Genomic DNA, 24,803 nt, shown 5'->3' on the forward strand with positions numbered 1-24,803 from the left:
TTATAACAGACAATTATCAGAGCAGATTCAGCTAAACACAGGAAAAGTGAAGATGAGTAAGACTCAGTTCCTATTCCTGAAGGGTTCATAGCCCCAAAGGATTGACAGGCAGGCAAAATTACCATTAAGTTTGATGACTGCTCTAACACGGGTATGCAGATGGTGCAGCCGCAGGTCACAGGAAGAAAACGGAACTTTCCTAGGAATCCAGAAATGTCTTACAGATGGGAAACATGAGCTGAGTTTTGAAGAATGAAGAGAAAACACAGGAAAAGGCAAGAAATAAATGATATTTCAGGCAGAGGAAAGTGAATAGAGCCATAAAAGAAAACGGTACTTTTTAGAATTAAATGGTTTGGTAAAATTGCACAGAGAAATCAGAAGAGATGAGAAATCAGTGAATCGACTGAAACATTTTATAAGAGAATTCAGTAAGGTGGGTTGGTACAAAGGTCATATATGGAAGTGTCAATAGTCTACATAAATATCAGCAAAAACTAGTCATAAAGTACAATGAAAGAAAAAGTAACTTTGGTAATAGCAACAAAAATGAAATTTAAAAAGATTCTCCAAGTATTCCCATCTCAGTCAATCACATTTCTTTCATTTGTCCAGGCCAAAAATCCTTGTTCATATAAACATATATCTAATCCATCTACAAATTCCACCAGCTCTATTTCATAAATAGACCCAGAATCCACCAACCACCTGGATCACCAAACACCTCTGCTCAAGCTGCCAACTGGTGTCCCCACTCCCAACCTTGTCACTTTGTAATCTAGTATCAACGTACCAACCAGCGTGATCTTTTTAAAATACAAGTTAGATGACTAAACTTTCAGGGGTCATTTCTGTAGTTCATTACTAGAGAAGTTTCTCTGAATGTGTGGAAAAATAAGTAAATAAAATAATAAAATAAAATACAAGTCAGATCACTGCCTCACTTCTCACATTCTCGAGTGGTTTCTTGCCTCAACCAGAGTGTTATACAAATGTTCCTCTACTTATGATGGGATTACAACCTGATAAATCCACCCTAAATTGAAAATATAAAATCAAAATGTAACAAATATCCCCAATAAACCCATCATAGAATCAGAAAATCCTAATTCAAAGCGTCATAAATTCAGATGTCCCTCAATTTATGACGAGGTTACATTCTGACAAATCCACAATAAAGTTGAAAAATCATACGTCAAACCATTGCAAGCAGGGGACCATCTGTAATAGGTCCTTCCTTCCTCCCTACCTCCGGCCTCTCCAGTCCCCTATCTAACACTTTCTCCCTAGGCTCACTGCATTCCAATCTCAGGACTCTTGCCTTTTTCTTGAACACATCCACAATACCAGGCTGTCTACAGTGTCTTTTCCTGACTTTAACACCCCCATCTCTTTCTCTCTGCTTTACTTTTGGCCACAGGGTTAATGAGCAACATACTTATGTCTCCTTCCGTTAAAGGGTAATGAATTCCATGAGACTAGGGACTTGTTTCCATCACCTTGTCCACACATTTGGAATACACAGAATCTCTGGGACCATGCCTGCCGCATAGCAGGCACTGATATTTGCTGAAAGAGTGAATTCAATGACTACTTTCCACAGAAGATGCACTACCTACGCCTAAAATTGGGAAGGAAAAGAGTCCTTACCACCAAAAGATAAAATGAGCTTTCATACTTATCTGGGATTTTTTAAAAAAATTAACTGATTATGTTTTATTTTTTACAAGATGAATGAAAAATACACATTGGCTTTATTAGCAAGGGATAACTGAGGACTTCGTAATTACGGGGAAGTGTTCCCTGTCTACTGCACACTGCAGTGAACTCCTCTCACTCACAGTTTTGATGTCGGTGTGTGACAGTTTTACTTCCTCAGGTAGTTTGAGTCTGTGATGAAAATCCATCTCTAACCACTATACATAAGCCAATTTCTTTTAAGACAGGGAAAGTAGGACAAAGCACTAGTTGAAAAACCATTCACACAGAACGTTTTTTTGAGGCAGGGTCTGGCTCTGTCACCTAGGTTGGAGTGCGGTGGAACAATCTCAGCTTGCTGCGGCCTTTATCTCCCAGGTTCAAGCGACTCTCGTGCCTTAGCCTCCTGGGTAGCTGGGACTACAGGCACACGCCCAGCTCATTTTTATATTTTTACTAGACGCCGGGTTTTGCCATGTTGTCCAGGCTGGTCTTGAACTCCTGGACTCAAGCAATCCTCCCACCTTAGGCTCCCAAAGTGCTGGATTACAGGCAGCAGCCACCACACTGGGGCATTTACACAAGACTTCTAGGAAAACATCCTAATGTTCCCAGTTGTTATTTCAATTTAATAATGTATTTGTTACCTTTGTTCCTGAAAAATGGAAAGCAATGTGAATAAGACCAAGATCCTTCCACAATGAATGCGCAGTACAACCGAGAAGATGCAACGCGTAATTAAATAATACAAAACGAAAAAGAAGGGTCATCAAACAGATGGCAACTCTGAAAATTTAGGTCAATGAAAGCCAGCTGAGCCCAGCTGTGTGGGCTGGGGAGCAGCACCAAGGCGTGCTTCAAAGAGAAAAGACAAGAGACTCAGGTTTTGCAAGAAAAGTAGAATTTTGATAAGCAGAGTCTGTACGATCAATTATATGTTAGTTCCCAATTGTGATCCATACGCACTAAATTTAGGAATGTGTTTATCTAGTTTGCTTACTACATAGTCCAGTCTAGTGAAAAGAATACCAGATGGAAGCCTGGATTTGGCCTGAATCCTAAGTAGCTTTAAGCCTTTAACTTATTTGACCTTTTAGTCACCAGCAAAATTTTGAAAATATCTTTTACCTACTCACAACTCTCCTAACATTAATTTTTTGGTCAGAGGCTCTGAAGTAATAACAAAATTGTCACCCAAAGTTAAAAGTACAGTGAAAATAATCAAACGCGTATTATCACCTAAATATAGGAAATTCTGATAATACAAACTAAAGAGAAAAATGTAACATTAACATTCAATAACAACTATAGTTAAGAATACTAAGTTTTTAAAATATTTAAATATTTAAAAATCATAGTAACTGCCACTGAAGCCTTCTCACCCCTTTTAAACAGGAATGTTTGAGCCAGTTTTCTTATCAAATAGATTTTCACATATGCTTTTCTTCTCCGGTGGCCTTGTTTGACTATCAGTCTACTCTTCAGAGGTTTTTTCCCCTTAACAGTAAACAAGAGCAAATTTCACATAAGGGTGGGTGGAGAGGAGGTTATATTGGAAAGATATGTATAATAAGAAAACTCCTCCCACATCAGGGCAAAAATAATTTAGTTGAAGCTTAAAAATAACAAGCTACAGTAAATTATTGCTTATGCAAATCATTGCTTTATTAAAATTATCTCAATATTATACTCAATTTTAATAAGGCCAATTAAGGCAAAATTTGCATTACTCAATAATATATTTTGAAAATATCATAACCTCATTTTAACACAGAATTTAATTAGTGTTCTACTATTACTGCTGATTGGTCTTTTTATCATTTTGATTTACAGGGCACTCCAAAATCATGTGCCCACTGTAATCATTACTCCATTACTGTCAATATAATGTCCTTAAAAAAGCTAAAAAGAGGGAATAAAAGAGCTCAGCGAAACATAATTCTAGTCTTGATTTGAAAAAGCAAAGGTATAAAATACTATACGAGATATAGTTACATCCTTAATAAGCTACTCAACTCCAGTGGGATCTCATCAGTTTGTTATATTTATTATATTTATAAAGTATTCTTACAGTTTCATTCAGAAAAGTGCTACATAAAAATATGGCTTCAACATTAAAGACAAAAATATAAGAGTGAATTCTCAGTGTTAAAACAATAGGGTTTCTAAGTATTGCAGTCTAAAGACCAAAAATAAATTTAACAGTAGCCTTCTCTCAACACAGAGGGTGATCAAAAACAGGATTTATTGTGGTAAGTGTTGATAAGGCAGTCCCTCAAAATAACTGGCAGTGTTTTGATGGCCACTAAATTATGTATTTCAATTATAAATTGGAGACCAATTTCTCAACACAATTTCTCAGTTTGTCTGGGTTTAATGAAACAACAGAAGAATTTATTAAATAAGATTTGTTTAGAAGTGGGCATAACATTGTAATATGTTCTCAAGGGAATACAATTAAAAACAATAAAAGCCCTCTTTTCTTGATGAGCCTAATTTCAAAGACTGAGTATGTCAAAACGGCTTGAAATGATATGCAAAAATGAAAATCGACGAGAACCCAAGACATTATATGACTCTTATATTACATTTTTTTTTTCTTCAAGGTAGCCAAAAACCTATGAGGGTCCAAATCATAGACAATTATCTGTCTCATCTTGGTCACACTGAGCGCTATTTCACAGTCACTCAATTCCTCTGTGAGGGATTGTCTTCCCTTGGCTTCTTTGTGTGGGCACATAATCTACTGTTTTCTTCCTTCTTCACTGCCACTCCTCAGTCTCCCCATCCTCACCTCCTCCGATTTCTAAATGCTGGGGCAACCCAGAGTCCATTCTCTGCCTTTTTCTCTTCTTTCTACAACCTCTACCTCCAAGGGACTTCATAAAACCCCATGGCTTCAAATATCACTATATGTCAGTGGCTGCCAAATTCACATCTCCAACCCTGACTTGTTTATTGAGCTCTGACTTTTATTCCCAATCATCTCATGGTTATCTCCATTTGGATGTCCCATAGGTATCTCAAATGGTATATAATCAAAACTTGATTCTCCTCTTCATCTCTAATCCTCATTCTCACACAAACCTACTGTATATTATTCCCCATCTCAACAAATGGCTCCACTAACCACTCAGTTAACTCAAGCAAAAAGAACTCCAGCAGGCATACTTTAATTCCTCTCTGTCCTTTATCTCCTACTTCCAATCCTTTAACAATTCCCCTGGGATCTAAACACTAAAACATATCCTGAACTTCTATACTTTTCACCAGCTCCCTGCTACCACCCTGGTAATTAAGGCATCATCTTTTCTTGCCCAAACTGCTTCAAAAGCCCTTTCATTGGTCTCTCCTGTTTCTCCTCTTGTCCCTTAAAATCTATTCTCCCCTGCAGTAGTCAGAGTGATCTTTTAAATATGTATGCCATTAGGTCAGTGGGGGAGAAAAACAAGAAAAAATACATAAATCAGATCACATCTCTCTGATCCTTCACTGGCCTTCCAATGCATTGGTGAACCCAAAATCTTTTCCTTGGCTTGCAGGCCCCAGATGAGCTAAATATGGTTTCAGAGCAGCAGCCGTAGTACTTGACCACCATAGCCCTGAGACATACATAATCAGAAAACACTAAGGGCAGGGACTTAGAAGCCACATTTGACAACCCTCCGAGTGATTCTGATGTATGCTAACATCTGAGAACCAATGAGCCAACCTCAGCTCCCTTTTTGTTACTCCCAGTTTCAATGCCCCATGTAATTCACACCGGCATTCTTTCCTGAAATAGACCCAGTCTTTTCACATCCAAGGGCCTTCCACAGCTTTGCCCTCGGTCCAAAATGCCTTTAACCAGAAAACTTCAAATTGCCTGCTCCTTGAGGTCATTCAGAATTCAGCTAAAATATTTCCCCCTCTTAGAGGTATTCTCTAACCACTCAAAAAAGGTACCAAGGTGCACCCCACCCCCTGTGGCCCACCCTTCACATAGCCCTGCTTGGTCCCCATCACATTTATCATTATCTGAAATCATCCTGCTTATTTACTTATTTCCTTGTTTATTATTTGACCCCAGAATAAAAATTCCTGGAGGGCTGGGACCTGGCCTGTCTCATTCTCTGCTGGCACCTAGAACTATCACTGGCACAAGATGGGGTTCTCTATGAGCATTTTTTTTTTTATTTAACTGAGGAAGGAAGGGAGGGAAGGTCATATTAGTTTCATGAGTTCATAGAAAAGCAAAAACTTGGTGGGTTGCTGAGAGTCAACCTATTCTGTAGCCAGAGGTATGAGAAGTCATTCAAGTCATTCATGAATATCTACTGCTAAGTCCTATAAAGGTGCTTTTGGTCTACATTGAATCTTATGAGGCCACTGCCACTGCCATTTAGTTGGGGTTTAGAGGGGTTTAAGAAATTTGCCCCAAAGCGCAGAGAATATGGACAATTACAAATGAAAACCCACCAAATCTCCCCGCCAATGACCCTAGAAAAGGCCACCCAAATAAGTCCCAATGTTTAAATAAGCCCCAAAGACATCCACATGGATAAAAGAGCTCAATCCTCAGGAAGTTTCTAAATGGTTTTCCTATTTGGGGACGGGATTAAATTGGGACTGACAAAATTTTAGATTGTATGAAGACTCCCTCATTTTGCCCAGATGCTCAGTAATTTGCTGAAGCCATATAATCTGTGGGACAGGACTCAAATGTTTCATCTGTAGCTTCCTTTAACCAATGAGAATCATGATTATTATCAGAAAATAATAATCTAATTTTTCATTTTTAAGAATGGGACTCATCTTTCAGTTATACTTGGTATAATATATCAAGCAAAGGCAGTAAGTATTCTTCACATCAAAGCAGCACATATGGAATGCTAGTGTCATGTCCCAACAGTAAGAGCCAGAAAGAACACAAGAAAAAATAGTTTTTATCCGGTATCAACAGCAGCTAATCCTTGAGTGTTGACTGTGTGTTAGAAAATGTTTTTTACCTGCACTAACTCATGTCCTTACTACACTGTATGAAGCAAGTGCTGCCACCTCCACATTCCAGACGAGGGTGACATGCAGAGAGATTAAGGAACTTGCCTAAGGTTCCTTAGCCAGTAAGTGGTGGGGCTGAAATTTAAACCCAAGGTGTCTGATTCTAAAGTCGGCGCTCCTTACCATCACATACATCATTTCTTTGAGAGCTTAAACATTCATCAAAATAAACAAAAACAACAACAACAAGTGAATGAGCAAAAGCCAGGTAGTGAAGGAGAAAAAAAAAATGTGGTTATTGAATATCTTCTTCTAAGTCCTGTACAGGTGCTTTTTGTCTACATTTAATCTTATGAGGCAGTTGCCACTGCCATTTAGCTGGGGTTTACAGAAGTTTAAGAAATTTGCCCAAAAGCACAGAGAACATGGGACAACTACAAATGAAAACCCACCAAATCCACCCCCTGCCCCAGTAACCCTAGCAAGGGCCATAAGCCTCAACATTTAAACAGGAAGGCAGATGCCAGATGTACCCATACCCCAGCCCTACCACTGAGTCAGCTACTTCCCCAGGTGAGGTTGGAGAAACAATATACTGGACATCAAAAGGCCTGGGAGTACCCTAAATGGCCACTTGCGTTACCATAAGTAAATTAATTTCTCTGGTCTTCCATTTTCTCATTTACAAAATACAGGTATTGAACAAGATGATCCCATGCCCCTTTACCTCAAACATACAAATATTTATGCACAATTTTGTTTAGAGACTGGAAATGGAAACAAGATAGTTAGGACTAGAGTCAGGGCAGGGCACAGTGGTTGCACTAATTTACAAGCAGCATTTGGTTGAGAGTCACATGGACAGGACGCCCATTCCCAGGTAGCTCTTCCTATGCTGAGAACACTTCTGCTCCTGGTCAGGAAAGGGTCTCCTCTGAGGCTCATAGGAAATGGAAGCCTGGAAAATGGGATCCATTTCCAAGTGCTCTTCTCTCTCTTGGCATTCACACTAGGAAAAAATGATGAAGGGAATGGCAAACGCAAAGGAAAATTTTGAAAAGCTCTTGCTTCAGTCCCCCACACTCAATTATTTTACATTTCAACACCTGGAATAACAAGTCCCTACCACAAGCCATTCATCCCTTCAGGCTTTCTGCCTCCATGGCACCTCCACTCAAGTCTGACCATAGCCACATCAATTTCATCCCATGTTTCTGCCACTTTAAATCTCTCTCTCCAAGGTGCGCACACACACACAAAAAAGCAGAGGTTTCTATTATCTTAAATACTACTTGTCTGCTTCTTCCAAGTACCTTGTCATTACCCTCCCTTCTTTGCAGCAAAACTTCCAGGACTCTGCTGTCCAACATGGCGGCCATGTAGCTACTGAGCACTTGAAGCATAATTAGTGTGACTGAGGGACTACAGTTTTATTTAGTTTTATTTGAATTTTAAAACTGATACTTGATTCAGTTATTGGAAAATGTTTAAGTATATTTGTGACAACTTGCGTATAGGAACTTTTTTTTTTTTTTTAAGAGTCTCACTCCATCACCCAGCCTGGAGGGCAGTGGTGCGATCTTAGGTCACTGCAACCTCCGCCTCCTGAGTTCAAGCAATTCTCATGCCTCAGTCTCCTGAGTAGCTGGAATTATAGGCATGCATCACCATGCCCAGCTAAATTTTGTAGAGACAGGGTCGCACCATGTTGGCCAGGCTGGTCGTGAACTCCTATCCTCAAATAATCCACTCGCCTCAGCTTCCCAAAGTGCTGGTGTTACAGGTGTGAGCCACCGTGCTGGCCCAGAATCTATTTTTTCAAGTATAAATTTCATGACATCTAAATACAGATCAGGTATTTCCAATGAAAATATATCATCTGAGTTGAGAAGTGCTATAAGTGTAAAATATACACTATATTCCATAGACTTAGTAAAAGGTATTAAACATCTATTGGTAATTATTGTATGTTGACTACATGTTAAAATAATATTTTTATATATTCAGTTTAAGGAAATACACTTACCACAGTGGACCACCTCTAAGATGATCTCCAATGACTTTGCTTCCTTGTGCAATGTCCTCCCTTTGAATGTGGGCTGGACTTAGTGACTCACTTCCAGTAAACAGAATGCAGCAACAGTGATGGGCTGTCATTTCTGAGATTAGGTTACAAAAAGACCATGGTGTTGTTTTAGGTACCCTCCTGCTCTGAGAGAATCCAGCTGCCCTATGGGGAGTCCCATGTGGCAACTGACATATCAGGCCAATAGTCACAAGAGTGAGCTTGGAAGCAAATCTCTCCCCAATAGAGACTTCAGCCCCAGTGTACACCTTGATTGCAATCTCACCACTCAAAAACAAACTAGAATGACAGTTCTACATACACCCTGTACCTGACTTTCAGTTTCAGGTGATTTGACATACTCGCTGTGCTCTAAAGCACTGCTCCTGGCATGACCTACATTTAGAGCACATCCTCTTTATAATCCAAGAACCTTTCTTGTTTTACACATAGAAGTCTATTTTAAATTCTTTTAGGATCTTGTCTGTATTTAAAGGAAACATGTAAATCCTTTTGTTCAATAATTAGCTATGATGATCTATCACACCCATCTCTGCGTGATGATGAAGTGGAGCAAATCCAAAGACCCAGCTTTCCGGCTGGGCGCAGTGCCTCACACCTGTAATCCCAGCATTTTTTGGAGCCCATGGCAGGAGAATCACTTGAACCCTAGAGCCTGGATGACATAACAATACTTCATCTCTACCAAACAAATTAAAAAATTAGCCTGGCATGCTGGTATGCACCTCTAGTCTCAGCTACTTGGTAGGAGGATCACTTAAGCCTGGGAGGTCAACGCTGCAGTGAGCTATGATTGTGCCACTGCACTCCAGCCTAGGTGACAGAACAAGACCCTGTCTGAAATAAATATAGGAAAATTTAAAAAATTTTTGCTTTTAAAGACACAGGTTTCCCTCTAGCATGTAGAGTATGGCAGAAAGAGTAAAGATGTAGCCAAGTGACTAGCACAATGCAGGAAATACCCCAGGGTACCTTGTGCATAGTTTCCAAAGTACATCACCTTATCCGCCAGAAACATTTTTTGAGGCAAAAACCATTAACATAATTTTGGCATTTTTTATTAGTACATTACCTTCTGCAGAGTATGTTCAATTAATTCTTAAAGAATGAATCTACTTAAATATAGCTTCATTAGGTTGATTCATTTTTTGTTGTTATATCTCTCTCAAATCTTTCCCTTTTACTACTTTTAAGGAACACAGCAATTATGTAAAGTGGGCCACAGGAACACAATAGAACCTCTTTGTATCATTAGACCTTTGAGAATAAGGTTAGCATGAGTAGATGAAGCTTTATTGTAATTTAGTTGTCATATACCCAGAAAGACATAACCTGCTCTGTGTTCTAACTCATGTAATAAAAGGGTCATGTAGGTAATGACAGGATTCTTTAAATTTAATTTAGGTCTCAACTCAAAAGCTGTTTTTTCTTAAATGAAATTAGATAGTTCATTTGCTTCTAAATGCCCTTTTAAATTCATATAAACAAATGGACAGCATTTATCATCCTGCCATACTTTTCATGTATACATAAAAACATCACTATGCTGTGCAAAAGTGGTTCCCAAATACATCTTAGAAGTTGTTCTGACTCATGCTTAGTTATCATTTCAGACCTTTAATAGACATACGGCCAGCTTTTGTTCACCTTACTCTAAATATATTCTATGCATGTAGTACATATATAGACATATACAAATGTGTGAGTATACATACATGTGTATTTGACACCATGAGAGAGAGAGAGCACGCGCGCGAGAGAATGCGCTAGTGAGCACCATGAGCACTTATTTTCCTTTGGCTTTCACTAGAGGTCTATTCCAAATTCACTTGCCAAGTAACTTTTCCTGAAGCAACTCTTATTCTCCTATTTTAAGCAGATATGTATTCCAGTAGAAAACATGTAACTCCTAAAAATAATTCTGGTGAGGAAAATTTAATATTCACTATGATAGCCAGTTACTGAGATGCTAAGTAACATAATTCTCTCTCTCCATTCCCCGTCTACTTGTCATCACCAGGTAATTTCTAGGGAAATTTCTTCAACATTTAGTAATATCCTAATAATATTTTCAATTCCAAAACCCTGGTTTCTATTTTTCATTTTGCTTATAATATCTGAGTTAAAAAAATGGCAAAAATATATTTTTATAAAAGTTGATAGAGAACTAGTTTACTCCTAAGCAGCATCTCTAAGTCAATAAACTTATTCTAATGTCTATAAATTTAAAATAAGTGCTTTAGATAATCGTTGTATAATTTGGCCTTCACTGTTTCCGGTGGGGACATGTGGGCAATATGAGAAGGAGAAAACAAAAATATCTTGCTCACTAAATACATACAGTATAATCTCCCAGTGACAACATTAATGCATTCCAGAAAGGCACGGGGTAATAAAAAAAGATAACACTTGCATTTAAAAAGGAAAAAAAATCTACATACTAATCACCAAGAGTTATTGGATAAAAATCAAGATTCAGAGCCAGAGATCTTGATTTGTGTCTGGGTCTGCACAAATTAGTTATTAGGTCATTTGATCTCACCGGAACTTGAATTGCAAAACTGGAATAACACTTCCAGCCTCTCAAGGTTGCTGAGAGGGTTAAATGGGTAAGGTACCTTCATTTTCTAGCACAATGGTTCTCAAACTTGGCTGCACAATGGACCCACCTACATTTAAGAAAATACTGAGGCCTAGGTGTCACTTTCAGAGTTTCTGATTTAATTGGTTTGTGAGGATTTTTAAAAATCTCCCCAAGAGATTCTAAAGTACAGTCAATTTTGAGAACGACCGGTCTCATATAATGCCTAGCACACCGTAAGTATTCAGTTAGACTTAATGATATACCTTCACTGGAACTTTATAAACTCTAATATACACCTAAAAGCTGCTACCTAGGTCAATCACATTTATGTAAACTCAAGGTCTCAGGATCAGTGAATATATAACATATCTTAAAAGCAGTCCATAAGTTTAGCAATAAGTGTTTCAAATTTAAATCCCTGTTATATTTTTGCTTTCTTTTATCAAAGAGGAAAATTCCTCATGAAAGAAATAAAAATTATCTTTTACTTTATATTTTTTACTGAGATACAATTTACATAAGAAAATGCACAAATAGAAGTGAATAGAATTTTACATATATACACACACACCTCTGTCTGTCTGGGTTTCTCTCTCAAGGAGCCACCAACACAGACTAAGATATAGGATAGGAAAATATAACTACAAAGGAAAAATTAAATATTAGACCAGACATGGTGGTTCATGTCTATAGTTTCAGCTACTTGGGAGCCTGAGGTGATAGGATCACCTGATCCTGGGAGGTCAAGGCTGGAGTGAGCCACGATCATGCTACTGCATTCCAGCCTGGGTGACAGTGAGACTCTGTCTCAAAAAATAATAATAATAATTAAATATTAAATGTCTTATATATGTCCCATAAATGTTCCTGTAATTTCAGTTTATCTCTGGGTTTTCCTAAATATCTTACAGGGGATGTTTACTTTTGCACAGTTAAGACAGTCAAACTTTCTTAACAAGAAAAGGGAACAAGATGAGAAAAAAGATGAGAAAAACCTTCAGCAGAAATAGTTATATCAAAGGAGGAGATATAAAATTAATATAAACAAATGAGCAATTTGAGAAAACAGACTTAAAAGAAATATCTACAATGAGTCACAAGACAGTCAACAACACTTACTGGGCACCCCCTGTGTACTCAGTGCTATATAAAGAAATGGTGAGCAGATTAAAGAAATACCATATGAGGCCCTCGGACACCAATAACTTAAAAATGAAATAAGTCCAACTAAACAACAGCAAAGATGCCCTAAATGCACTCTAGGAAAAAAAACTCTACATTAACTGAATGCTTATCTAGTTGCAGAAATTATGCCAAATGTTTTATGTATATAATCCCCTAACAAATACTATCCTTTTTTGAATAGAACCCTAAAATAATTCATAAACATTTATAGAAATGACCAAATAACTTCACTCAATAACAAACCCAAACCACAAAACCATGTCCCAATGCTCACTTGTGTTCCTGCACAGCTTTCCGCCGGTACAAGTGTCAGCAGCAACTGGACTCAACATCATCTACTGAAAGCTTCCTTCGCACTTTTGTTTGTTGCCTTGCAGGCAACATATATGGGAGAATCACTGTGGTTTAGAAAAATTAGTCCAAAAAAGGTCATAAAAATGTGATTGACACTACAATTAAATTTTTTTTAATGATTAACAAAAACATGAGAAGAGAGAACTATGTGAAATTCTGAACTCTTTTTTCTTTGGCACATAGAAATTAAATATAAAAGGCCTTATTACAAATATGTATTTCTACTTTAAAAAGGTTAAATTATTATTCATAAAAATTTGAAGAAAAAGTTACTCATTAAAAACAAAATTATCTTGGATTTTTAAAAATTTTACTATACTTGTTCTATGAAACAATAAATGTAGAAAAAAAAGTTCTCCACCAAAGGAAGTTAAAAAAATTTTAGTTGATTTTTTAAAAAAACTTCCAAAATTTCTAACCTAGCATTTAAAACATTAAATGTAAGAGTTATAATTATTAAAATATATGCACATATACATATTAAAGAGTGGGAATGCATATGTCAGCCAAGCAAGCCTACTGGTAGATTAGCCAACCAAACAATAAAACCAAAAGTTGCTTTCAAGTCACAATCCGAATAACCTACTCTCAAATATGAACTTGGGTAAATATTAAACATCATCGACTCTGTCAAAATTTTAAATTTATGTTGGGGTAAACCTATCAATCACCATATACTGATAAAGAAAATTCCCTGAAATAAATTTGCCAAAATAATTTTCCTAGCTATGGGTTTTGACAAATACTAGCTAAAAAAACTATTTGGACATAGTATCTCAAACAGAGTTTAGAAATATTAAAATCAAATGTAGCACATTATTTAAAAATTATCTTAAATTGGATCTAAACTTAAAACATAAACTTAAAAAATTTATAGACAAAAACATAAGAAAAAAAAATCTTTGGGAACAAAAGTTAGGCCATAGGATTAGATATGACATCAAAGGCACAATCCATAGATTTAGTATACATATATGTATATCAAAAAATTTGACTTCATCAAAAATTAAAAACTTTTGCTCTGTGAAAGACCCTATTAAGAGGATGAAAACGCAAGCCACAGACTGGGAGAAAATATTTGCAAGTCACATATTCAGCAAAAAGACATATCTAGCATATACAAAGAACCCTCTAAACTCAATAGTAAGAAACAATCCAGTCATGAGATGGAAAAAAGTTTTAAACTCATTACCAAAGAGGGTACACGAATGGCAAATAGACACACAAAAAAATGTTCAACAACATTATCTATTAGGAAAACACAAATTAAAGCTATGATGAGCTACCACTATACACCTAAATTTTAAAATACTGGTAAATACCAAGTACAGACAAAAATGTGGAGAAACTGGCTGTCTCATATGTGGCTTGTATAATGTGAATGCAAAATGGTGAATGCCACCCTGGGAAACAATTTGGCACTGCCATATAGAACTAAACATACACATAATGTATGACCCAGTAATCTACTCCTAGGTATTTGCACAAGAGTAGTGAAAATTTATATTCCCAAAAACCTCTACATGAATGTTTATGGCTGCTTTCTTCATAGACCCAAACTGGAAACAACCCAAATGTGCTCCCATGGGAGAAAAAATAAAAAACTATGATGCATCCATACAACAGAAAACTACTCAGCAATGAAAAGCAGCCAAGTTTTGATACATTCAACTCAGATGGATCTCAAAGGCATTATGCTGACTGAGAAAAGAAAGTCTCAAGGAGTTACATACCGTATGGTTCTGCTTATGTAAGAGTCTCAAAGGGACAAACTTCAGGTCACAGAAAATAGATCAATGGCAGCCAAATTTGGAGGCATGATGAGACTATTAAAGTTAACATAAGAGAGTTTCTTTGTGGTGGTGAAGAGTTCTGTACTCTGATAATGAATGGTGCAGTTACATAAATCTACACATGTGGCAAAATTTCATAGAACTACAAACCTGAATCAACAAACATAATGATTACAGAATGCATGTAAAAAGCTGATGAAATCAGAATAAGGTCTGTACCTGTGTTAATAGCATTAGTATGGATGTCACTTTCTTGGTTTTGACAACATACTACCATTATATATGATATTATTAATTGGGGGAAAGCTAGGAGAAGGGCACAGAGAAACTTTCTGCACTATTTCTGTAATTTCTTTCAAAGCAAACTAGTAAAAAAAATAAAAGTTACAATAAAACTATATCTAAGGTAGTGATTCTCAAAATTTGGTAGATATTAGAATCACCTATGGAACTTGTTTATAAAAAGGTTAGCTTGGGTGGCCCTACTTTGTGCCTATTTAAAGTAAACCTGCATACAGGGTCCAGGTAATATATGTTGATAATCTAGCACATTACAGGTTGAAACCACTGAACTAAAATAAAGGCAAAGATATTAGAAAAAATGATGATCCCCATCAATAACTCTTGTTCTATTTAACGGCTAATTACTAAAGAAGTCCTACACACACAAGACCTCCTTCACAGACTATATAACTGAGTCAAGAGGCTGCCACAGATACAGCAAAAGAAATGCAATGACGATATGGATGTATTTAATAATGCAAATACTGGCCAGACACGGTGGCTCATGGCTGTAATCCCAGCACTTTGGGAGGCCAAGGCGGGCAGATCACCTGAGGTCGGGAGTTTGAAACCAGCCTGACCCACATGGAGAAACCCTGTCTCTACTAAAAATACAAAATTAGCTGGGCGAGGTGGCGCACATACCTGTAATACTAGTTACTCGCTAGGCTGAGGCAGGAGAATCACTTGAACCTAGGAGACAGAGGTTGTGGTGAGCCAAGCTCGCGTCATTGCACTAGAGCCTGGGTAACAAGAACGAAACTCCATCTCCCCCAAAAACAAACAACTAATACTGTTAGTCATAACACACTTGATATATCAATACAGAAGTGAAAACACTGACCTAAGGAAAAAACCCATGCTATGAAAACAACGGTGTGCAGGGAAAATACATCCTCAATAAGACACTGGTGTCACATATTTAAATGTCTATTAGAGGCCTTTATCTATGCTTTTATATGAAATAATTATTGTTGACAAATCATAGACAAAAATAAGCATCAAGTTATTTGATTTAAAAGTTTCCTTTGTTCGATATAACTCATGAAAAGATCAACCTAAATATTACTCCATATACAACATAGTAAGTTAAAACCCAATAAGTTTCCAAATCTTCACTCAAATTCTCTCCTCACAGGATATCCACAGGAACATCCAGGTGTACAATTTTCACATTTATATTAGGCAGCTCTGTGCCAAGTACCTACCAGGCCCCTTTTACCTTTTCTCAGCAAAGACTGAATCACAGTTTTCCCACTATCTCCCAGCCATCTCATTATAAGAGAAGTAGCAACGCAACTAGAGAATAAATCAAGTCTTACAACATCATTTCTGAAAGGTTGCTAATCTCTAAATTAAACAGTTGCTGTAACCTCTGAAATGCTAGCTCACTTGCTCTTCGCTCTGTGGAAAAATAAGTTCTTTTGGATGAAAAATTATAGTCATTATGTGATTATGCTCAAATAGTTCAGCTGATTAATACTGGCCTCAAGTGAATCCATAATTATAGGCTTAATCCTTCCTTATAGGGCTGTTTAACCTGACCATGCTCTTTTGCCACAGGTGACAGTGCCAACCACTGAGCCAGAAAAAAAGTGAGTGTCACTGGGCAAAATAAAAGTCATCTGAGCATGTGTGTTTGAAGGAGGACAAGTCTACGACAACTCAAAGTACTTTCACTGTAAGTTTGGCCAGTAGTAGCATCTACTGTACCATAGATGAAACAATCCAATATACAGTGTCCTGCACCAACCAGGAGAGGTAGTGGGGAATTGGAAAGAGTGCTGCATTACAAGACAGTATACTTCAGTTCTAGTATCAATCAACATATACTGAGCTGAGTCTCAGCTGTCTCATTTAATCAATATATTAAATGTATAGTGTATTATACGAGAACAAACTAGCTAGCCTGGTAAAAGTATCTGATCATCTTTAAAAGTTTGCATTATTAAAAACCGTATAAGGCAAGGGTGAACAAACTATGACCTACAGGCCAAGTTAAGCCTATCATCCTTTTCTGTTTGAGACGGAGTCTCGCTCTGTCACCCAGGCTGGAGTGCAGTGGTGCGATCTTGGCTCACTGCAAGCTCCGCTTCCTGGGTTCACGCCATTCTCCTGCCTCAGCCTCCCGAGTAGCTGGGACTACAGGCACCCGCCACCACGCCCGGCTAATTTTTTGTATTTTTAGTAGAGACAGGGTTTCGCCATGTTAGTCAGGTTGGCCTAGATCTCCTGACCTCGTGATCCGCCCACCTCGGCTTCCCAAAGTGCTGGGATTACAGGCATGAGCCACTGTGCCTGGCCGCCTATCATCCTTTTTTTTAAAAAAAAAGTTTTGCTGGAACACGAACATGCTCATTTGTTTACATATAATCTATGAGTGCTTTCACACAATAACAGAGTTGAGTCGTTGTAACAGCGACCTTAGAGCCTAAAAGTCTAAAATGTTTACTGTCTGGCCACTTACAGGAAAAGCTCACTGATTCCTGGCATAAAGGGTCGCGTTTCCAATAACTATACAATTTTAAAATCCTTAGTTTTATGCAAAAATATACTTCGTACGTATCAGGTATGAAAAAAATGTCTTTTTTCTTTTTGTTTGAGAAAAAAATGTAAAAAATTTGACTACGCACTATAGGTATGGCTGGGAAAACAAGCACTCTCATACTTTTCTGGTGGGAGACCAAAATGGAGGAATTTTTCCCTATAGAGAAATATTTAGCAATAACTAACACAATCAAATACGTAGTTACCCTTTGGCCCAATAATCCTACTACCAGGAAGTTATCCCAAAGACACACTCGCTTATGGCTTATGCAAAAGGTTAGTTCTTGCAGCATTTTTGAAAACAAAAGACAAGAAACAAACCAAATATCCATGAATATTAGACTACATCAAATTATGGTACATTCACTTGATAAAGTATTATGCAATCATGAAAAGGAATGAAAAAGATCGTATACATTCATGACTGGCATATATTGGCAAATGAAATGAAGAAAATAAGTGCTTTTAGTATAATATCTTTTGATAAGAAGTAGATGGGGTTCTATATGGAATATAATAGAAACAATGTCAAGATAAAAATAAAAATGATTATCTATGTGGGAGAAAAGGAATAGGAATGAAAGATAGATTTCTACAAATGTATCTTAAAATTTTGCCTTTAAACATTAAATGTTTTTAAATAACAGCTTTTCTTTTTCTTTTTGTTTGAGACAGGGTCTCGCTCCGTCATCCAGGCTGGAGTGCAGGAGCGTAATTGTTGGAGCCTCAAGCTATTGGCTCAAGAGATCCTCCTGCCTCAGCCTCCAGAGTAGCTGATACTACAGGCAAGTGCCACCACATCTGGCTATTTTTTTTTGTTTTTTGTAGTAGAGATGGGGTCTCACTATGTTTATCAGGGTGGTCTTGAACTGTTGGCCTCAAGCAATCCTCCTGCCTTGGCCTTCCAAAGTGTTGGGATTACCAGGTGTGAGCCACCACACCCAGCTAGCTTTTCTTTTTTATATGCTCCTAATATGATATATTCTAAAGACAAAAACACTAAAAATTTTAAAACTGTAACCAGTTGTCTATTAGTAGTTATTTAACATAGTATTTTGAAACTATGTTGTTCATATAATTATAAAATAAATACCTAAATGTATACTATTAGGAGTCAATATTTTCTGAATGAGAAGAGATAAACATAAAATTGGAGTTAAATAAAAATGCTGTAACTTTAAATTTGATTGAATATATTAGTATGAACATGATTTTCTTCTTTCGAAAGTGCATATTATCCAGCTGTCCACTTGACAGTCATCACCCAGTAGCAAAGAGCATGTACCTATGGTCTGAAAATATATTTTCCACCAAAGGAACCAGGGTTCCTTGAAAAAATGGCTGAGTCCAGGTGTGGGCCAAAAAAGCATATGAGACCTTTCTGGCAAACAGAATGTTCTAGGATCAGAGAGGTTATCACAGACTATGGAGGTCATGGCAAAATGACTCAGCAGGCAACTGGAAGGGCCTCTTTCTGGCCTAAGATGGGATAATTTGAACACTAAAAGAATGACTACATTGTATAGAAACATAACATTTATTTTAAAAATCCATAAGTTATTAATAATAAACTAAATAGTCACTACGAAGGACGCTAGGGTAGGACATCTCTTAGCACCCTGAAAATGTAGGGAAAGAATCAATCAAGCATTTATACTGCCTGAAATACAGTTCATACAGAAATAAAACATTTGACGAACAAGGGTTTCCTTTAAAGAATTCTAGCTAGTAAAATACAGAAGGAATAAAATAATTAGAAAATTATTGGTTTCAATGTTTGCTCAAAAACAGTATTAAGCAACCATTCATCAATGAACTCTAAGCCATGAGGTGAGAATTTAACTGGGAATATAATAAATGGATGAGATGGACACCACCTGAATCCACTTTTCAAATTTAGCATCACTAAATACTGGACAGACATTATGTGCTTCATGGCATGTTGCAACGGAACACACACAATACCACATATGAAGTACTCTTACCTAAAACATTTAATATGACTCTAACCAAAAAATTATGTAGATTGAAAAACAATATAAACACAATCACAAGAATGTAATTAGCAAGATTCTGAATTTGTGATAGTCTACAAGATCAATAATCCAATTTAACTAACAAATCAAAATGTAGGAACAAAGAGAAGGGAGTGGGAAAGAACCCATATAGAATAAGAGATTTAAGTGACATAATCACCAAATGTTAGATACACTAATGCCACAAAAAGTATTTTTTAAATTTCCTTATCAGTTACAGATATATTATAAAATATTTATGAGTAAGATAGCTATGTGTGGATTTTCTTGAGATGAATAAAGGGGAAAAAATGGAGATAGCTAAAGCAAAATTGGCAAAGCGTTTGTGACTTTTAAAGCTGGGTGAAAAGTGAGTAATGAATATTCCTTTTGTGTTTGGAAATTACTAATGTAAAACAATAAAAAATCCTATGCTCTACGATATACATGAACAAAACAATAATTGAAACATAGAAAGAAAAGCAATTACTAAAGCTAATCAAAAATACATTTAGGAACAGTGACTTAAATGAAGGTCACTTTTGCCTTTTCATCTGTAAAATGAAGGGCTGTCTGGAAGATCTCTGAAGTTCTTTTCATTCTACTATTTCTTATTTGTCCTTTAAATAAGCCAAGATCATAATTTTTTCTAATATATCTGCTCTAACCCTAATGGACCCCAGCCTCAAGCACCCAGTAGAGTGTTTTCTGTCTCTATATATTTGCTTTTTGGAGATTTCATATACAAGGAATCATGCAATATGTGTTCTCCTGAATGGCTTCTTCCGCTGTTGTAGCAAATATCCATACTTTGTTACTTTTTATTCCCTAATAGAATGCCATTGTATGAATAGACTACATTTTATTTACCCATTCACCAATTAATATATGATTGAGTTGCTTCCACTATTTGGCTATTATGAATAACGCTGCTATGAACACTCACATACAAGTCTTTGCATATACCTTTTTTTGCATGTGATATGGGTTGGTTCCCTGTCCCTACTCCAATCTCATGTTGAATTGTAATCCCCGTTGTTGGAGATGGAGCCAGGTGAGAGGTGATTGAATCATGGGAGTGGATTTCCCCTCAGTGCCATTCTTGCAATAGTGAGTTCTTGTGAGATCTGGTCATTTAAAAGTTTGTGGCACCTCCTCCCTTTTGCTCTTCCTCCTGCTCCAGCAATGTGAAGTGCTGGTTCCCCTTTGCCTTCTGCCATGATTCTAAGTTTCCTCAGACTTCCCTAGAATCTGAGCAAATCCCAGCATCATGCTTCCTCTATAGCCTACAGAGTCATGAGCCAATTAAACCTCTTTTCTTTATAAATTACCCAGTCTCAGGTATTTCTTTATAGCAGTGAGAGAACGAACTAATACAGTATGTCATTGTTGTTAAGACTTCACAGCACAGATACATAACATGTTCCTAGTACTCTCTGATTCCTCCTGCTTTCCTCCATGCACGTAGAAATAGTTTAAAGCCACTGGCATTTAAAATTATAAGTTACTCATGAAAGATCAACAGATATTCAAGAACTATAAGCCACACCTATATTACACAAAACACAGCCTCGGACACAAAATTAATTATCCAAGAAATATTTTGATTATGATTAAAACAGTTGAAGAACCATAAGCCTCTGCTTTTTCATTAAGCCATTCTTCCTTCAACTACAGATCAATGGGTTAGTATAAATGTTGAGTATTTCATAAGGATAATGAATAAACTAACATATTCAATAAAGAAAGATGTAGTTGGTACAATGAAGACAGCATAACTGTGTTTAACTCATGTACTGGTTTCACTACCGAAAACCAGAGAGGGATGGAATTCTGCTCCAAGTGTTGCTTATGCAACAATAGGCCGTTCAAAAGTGTACTTTCAAATTCAAACATAAAACTGCATGAATGATTTTTAATTTTTTTCTCACATAATTAAATAAGTTCATTTTTTGGAAAAATCACTAGAGTTTTAAAACATATAGATAGAAGATATACTAGCATTATCTTATGGAAAATAGTTTGGGATTAATGATTTAGAAAAATGATCGAAAAGGGAGGCAAGTATAACAAAATTCTGTAATATTTCTAGTCAGTAGGTTACAAAAAGGTCAGGTAAAGTGGGAAATCAAAAGTTCACATAACCTCAAACATTCTAACTTAAAATGCACAGATGCAAATTCATTCACTGCTCTTTGATGTAGAGTGAAAGCTTTTTTTTGCAAATGCACCCACTGATGGGATTTTCATCCTGTCCTTCTTGCATACACAGCATACAAAGGCTTGCCTTTGATGTTTTCCTTTTCTACGTAGATCAAATATTTCAATACATCTGCAAAATAATTTATATGTAAATTCATTTATTTCATATTTTTATTTCATTATTTTAGTAGTCTCATTCGATTATAATTCAATAGCATAATTTTTTGGTTAGGGTAGGTAGCTCACCAAAGATTCTTTCTTAAGTATTTAATTTTGCTTTTATGGAAACAGCTCTTCCTGTTTTTGCATTGTATGTATATAATATTTTCAAAATTACATTATTAAAATAAGCAATTGTAAAAACAGGCCTTAACAGGTTAAGTAAAACAAAATTTTGAAGAAGTATAACTGGATGAGCAGTTGAACTAGAAATTACCCTACTGGTCCTAGCCCCAAACAGTGCAAAGAACAGACATTCAGCATGTATGACTGAGGGATTGGAGATCTTATTTGAACAAGTTTGTGACTGAAGTTTAAGAACTTCTACAGATTACTAGATACAGGAATGATGGGGAACCTTGATACATACACTGACAAACCTTTAAGAAATCATGACCTGAAACTTGATTTTTTTTTTTTTTTTTTTTTTTTTTTTTAGTTTATCCAAACACGTGCAGGCCAAGCAAAAGCAACCACCTGTTACTCCTTAATTTATTACACAATTTGGAAGAAAGGCAGTAGAAAATGAGAAGACTGTGGATAGATCACATGCACCAGAAACAATACAAATGATTCTCTCAATAAAATAATAATCTAAGCCAAGCTTGTTCAACCTGTGGCCTGAGGGCCACATGCAGCCCAGGATGACTTTGAATGTGGCCCAACACAAATTCATAAACTTTCTTAAAACATGAGGTTTTTTTGTTTTGTTTTGTTTTGTTTTGTTTTTTTAGCTTATCAGCTATTGTTAGCGTTCGTATATTTTATGTGTGGCCCGAGACAATTCTTCTTCTTCCAGTGTGGCCCACGAAAGCCAAAAGATTGGACACCTTTGAGTTAAGATATAAATACAGAAAGCACAGCTTTCCAGAAACCATTTTTACTCATCTACAGAAATAATCCCTCTTATCTGGGGAAGAAATGATCCAGAACCATCTTATGTCTACTAGTTAAATGCCTCCTATCATCTATCCCTTAGTAAATAATTTGATAAAAAGAAATTTTAAAAATCTGCAAATCTTACTAGTGTCATCAGAATTGAAAAATCACAATTAAATTTAAAGACAAGTAATATGTATTGACAAATGACATTTCTAAAAATCTCTGAGAAAGCACTGGCCTTCCTATTTCCTTAACTATTTTTAGGCATATTTTTATTGCAAGCACACAATGGCACACTAAGCAAAGAAATCTGTTTACACACTAAATGTTTCCATATAAGCAACAATATGCAAATGGCTTATTGTAAATGTTCACAATTCTCAGTTATTAATTCAGATTAGCAAGTTCATATTAGTGAATGGAAGCTGACTGAGTCCAGGCACCTTAACTCTCTGGTTTAAAGCTGTGTCTTGAAGCATCTAGAATATTTACTGGAACAAAGAAGATGCTCAATAAAACATGGTTGAATGATTTCTCTTTCAGATACACACGTACTGTATTATGTGTTCAAATGTTTTCCTAATTTTGAAAAAAAAAAAATCTCATTTCTTAAAAGCATGCTGGGTTAGAATTTTTAATGTATTTAGTGTGAAATAACAGTTCCTTTCAGCATTTGACCCTGATTCATAGAAAACAAGAACCTGCACAAAGAATAAATTATCCTCAGCCATTCAACAACCAGGCTGTCTTCCAGCAATATATAAAAATAATCAAGCTGTAGGGTTGCTAAACATCTATATTCCACGAAAATCATTTTCTTCTTCCCATCTATCGTAGAGACATTTGCCTTTTACTTTCAGACTGGTGGTTTGACAACTCTACCAAATAAGTCATTTTATATATATTCTCCCCCATCAGTAAATAAGAATATATTTATATTCCTGTTTGTGAAAAAGGTCAAACTACAGATTAATTAAAACGAGCTCATTTAAGAGTAATTGGGACAGACACGGTGGCTCATGCCTATAACCCCAACACTTTGGGCGGCCAAGGGAGGCAGATCACTTAAGCTCAGGAGTTCGAGACCAGCCTGAGCAACATAGTTAGATCCTCTCTCAATTTCAAAAATAGTAATTGCACGGAGTTAAAAGAAGCAATGCGCGGTGGCTCAAGCCTGTAATCCCAGCACTTTGGGAGGCCGAGGCGGGTGGATCACGAGGTCAGGAGATCGAGACCATCCTGGCTAACATGGTGAAACCCCGTCTCTACTAAAAATACAAAAAACTAGCCGGGCGAGGTGGCGGGCGCCTGTAGTCCCAGCTACTCGGAGGCTGAGGCAGGAGAATGGCGTGAACCTGGGAGGCGGAGCTTGCAGTGAGCCGAGATCGCGCCACTGCACTCCAGCCTGGGTGACACAGCGTGAGACTCCGTCTCAAAAAAAAAAAAAAAATTTAAAAAATAAATAAATAAATAAAAGAAGCAATGCACGGGAAATAACTCTAAACCAGGAAGTGAAGAAACTTTAGTTTTGCCACATGCACCCCCCCTAGACCTATGCTGGCTATGGATAAAGAAATAAGTACAATTCCTGTATTTAAAGAACCAACAGTTTATTATTTGACAATATTAATCAACTACACATTCACATAAAAAGTCTCAAATGTTACCTTGTTCTCCCTTTCTCTTTAGGTGTCTTTGGTCAACAAATGAGCACTTTTGAAATACCCGTAAAAACATAAATAATAGAATTTACTAAGGTACAATGTGTAGGAGACTATATACGAATTAAACTAATTATTACCACAACACTGTGAGTTGTTGTTTTGTGTATAATTTACAGGACAAGGCATAAATTCCTGAGAAGGGAGTTAACTCGTCCTCAGTCAGTAAACTGCAGACCTAGGTTTAAAACCCAGAGAAGTTCATTTCAAAGACCCATTTCTTTCTCCTCTGCCATTCTGTTACTGTATGCCCTA

At 36.7% G+C, this 24,803-nt stretch overlaps 1 protein-coding gene and 1 pseudogene across 38 annotated transcripts in view; one reads left to right on the plus strand and one right to left on the minus strand.

Moving 5' to 3' along the window:
* The window catches only part of COBLL1 (cordon-bleu WH2 repeat protein like 1), a 194,026-nt gene that overhangs the window by 96,731 nt on the left and 72,492 nt on the right, over nucleotides 1-24,803 (minus strand). The gene's annotated exons all lie outside the window — the stretch shown is intronic.
* LOC123568215 (small nucleolar RNA U3) lies at nucleotides 827-904 on the plus strand (annotated as a pseudogene).

Source organism: Macaca fascicularis, chromosome 12, assembly GCF_037993035.2.
Source record: "Macaca fascicularis isolate 582-1 chromosome 12, T2T-MFA8v1.1".
Taxonomy (NCBI): domain Eukaryota; kingdom Metazoa; phylum Chordata; class Mammalia; order Primates; family Cercopithecidae; genus Macaca; species Macaca fascicularis.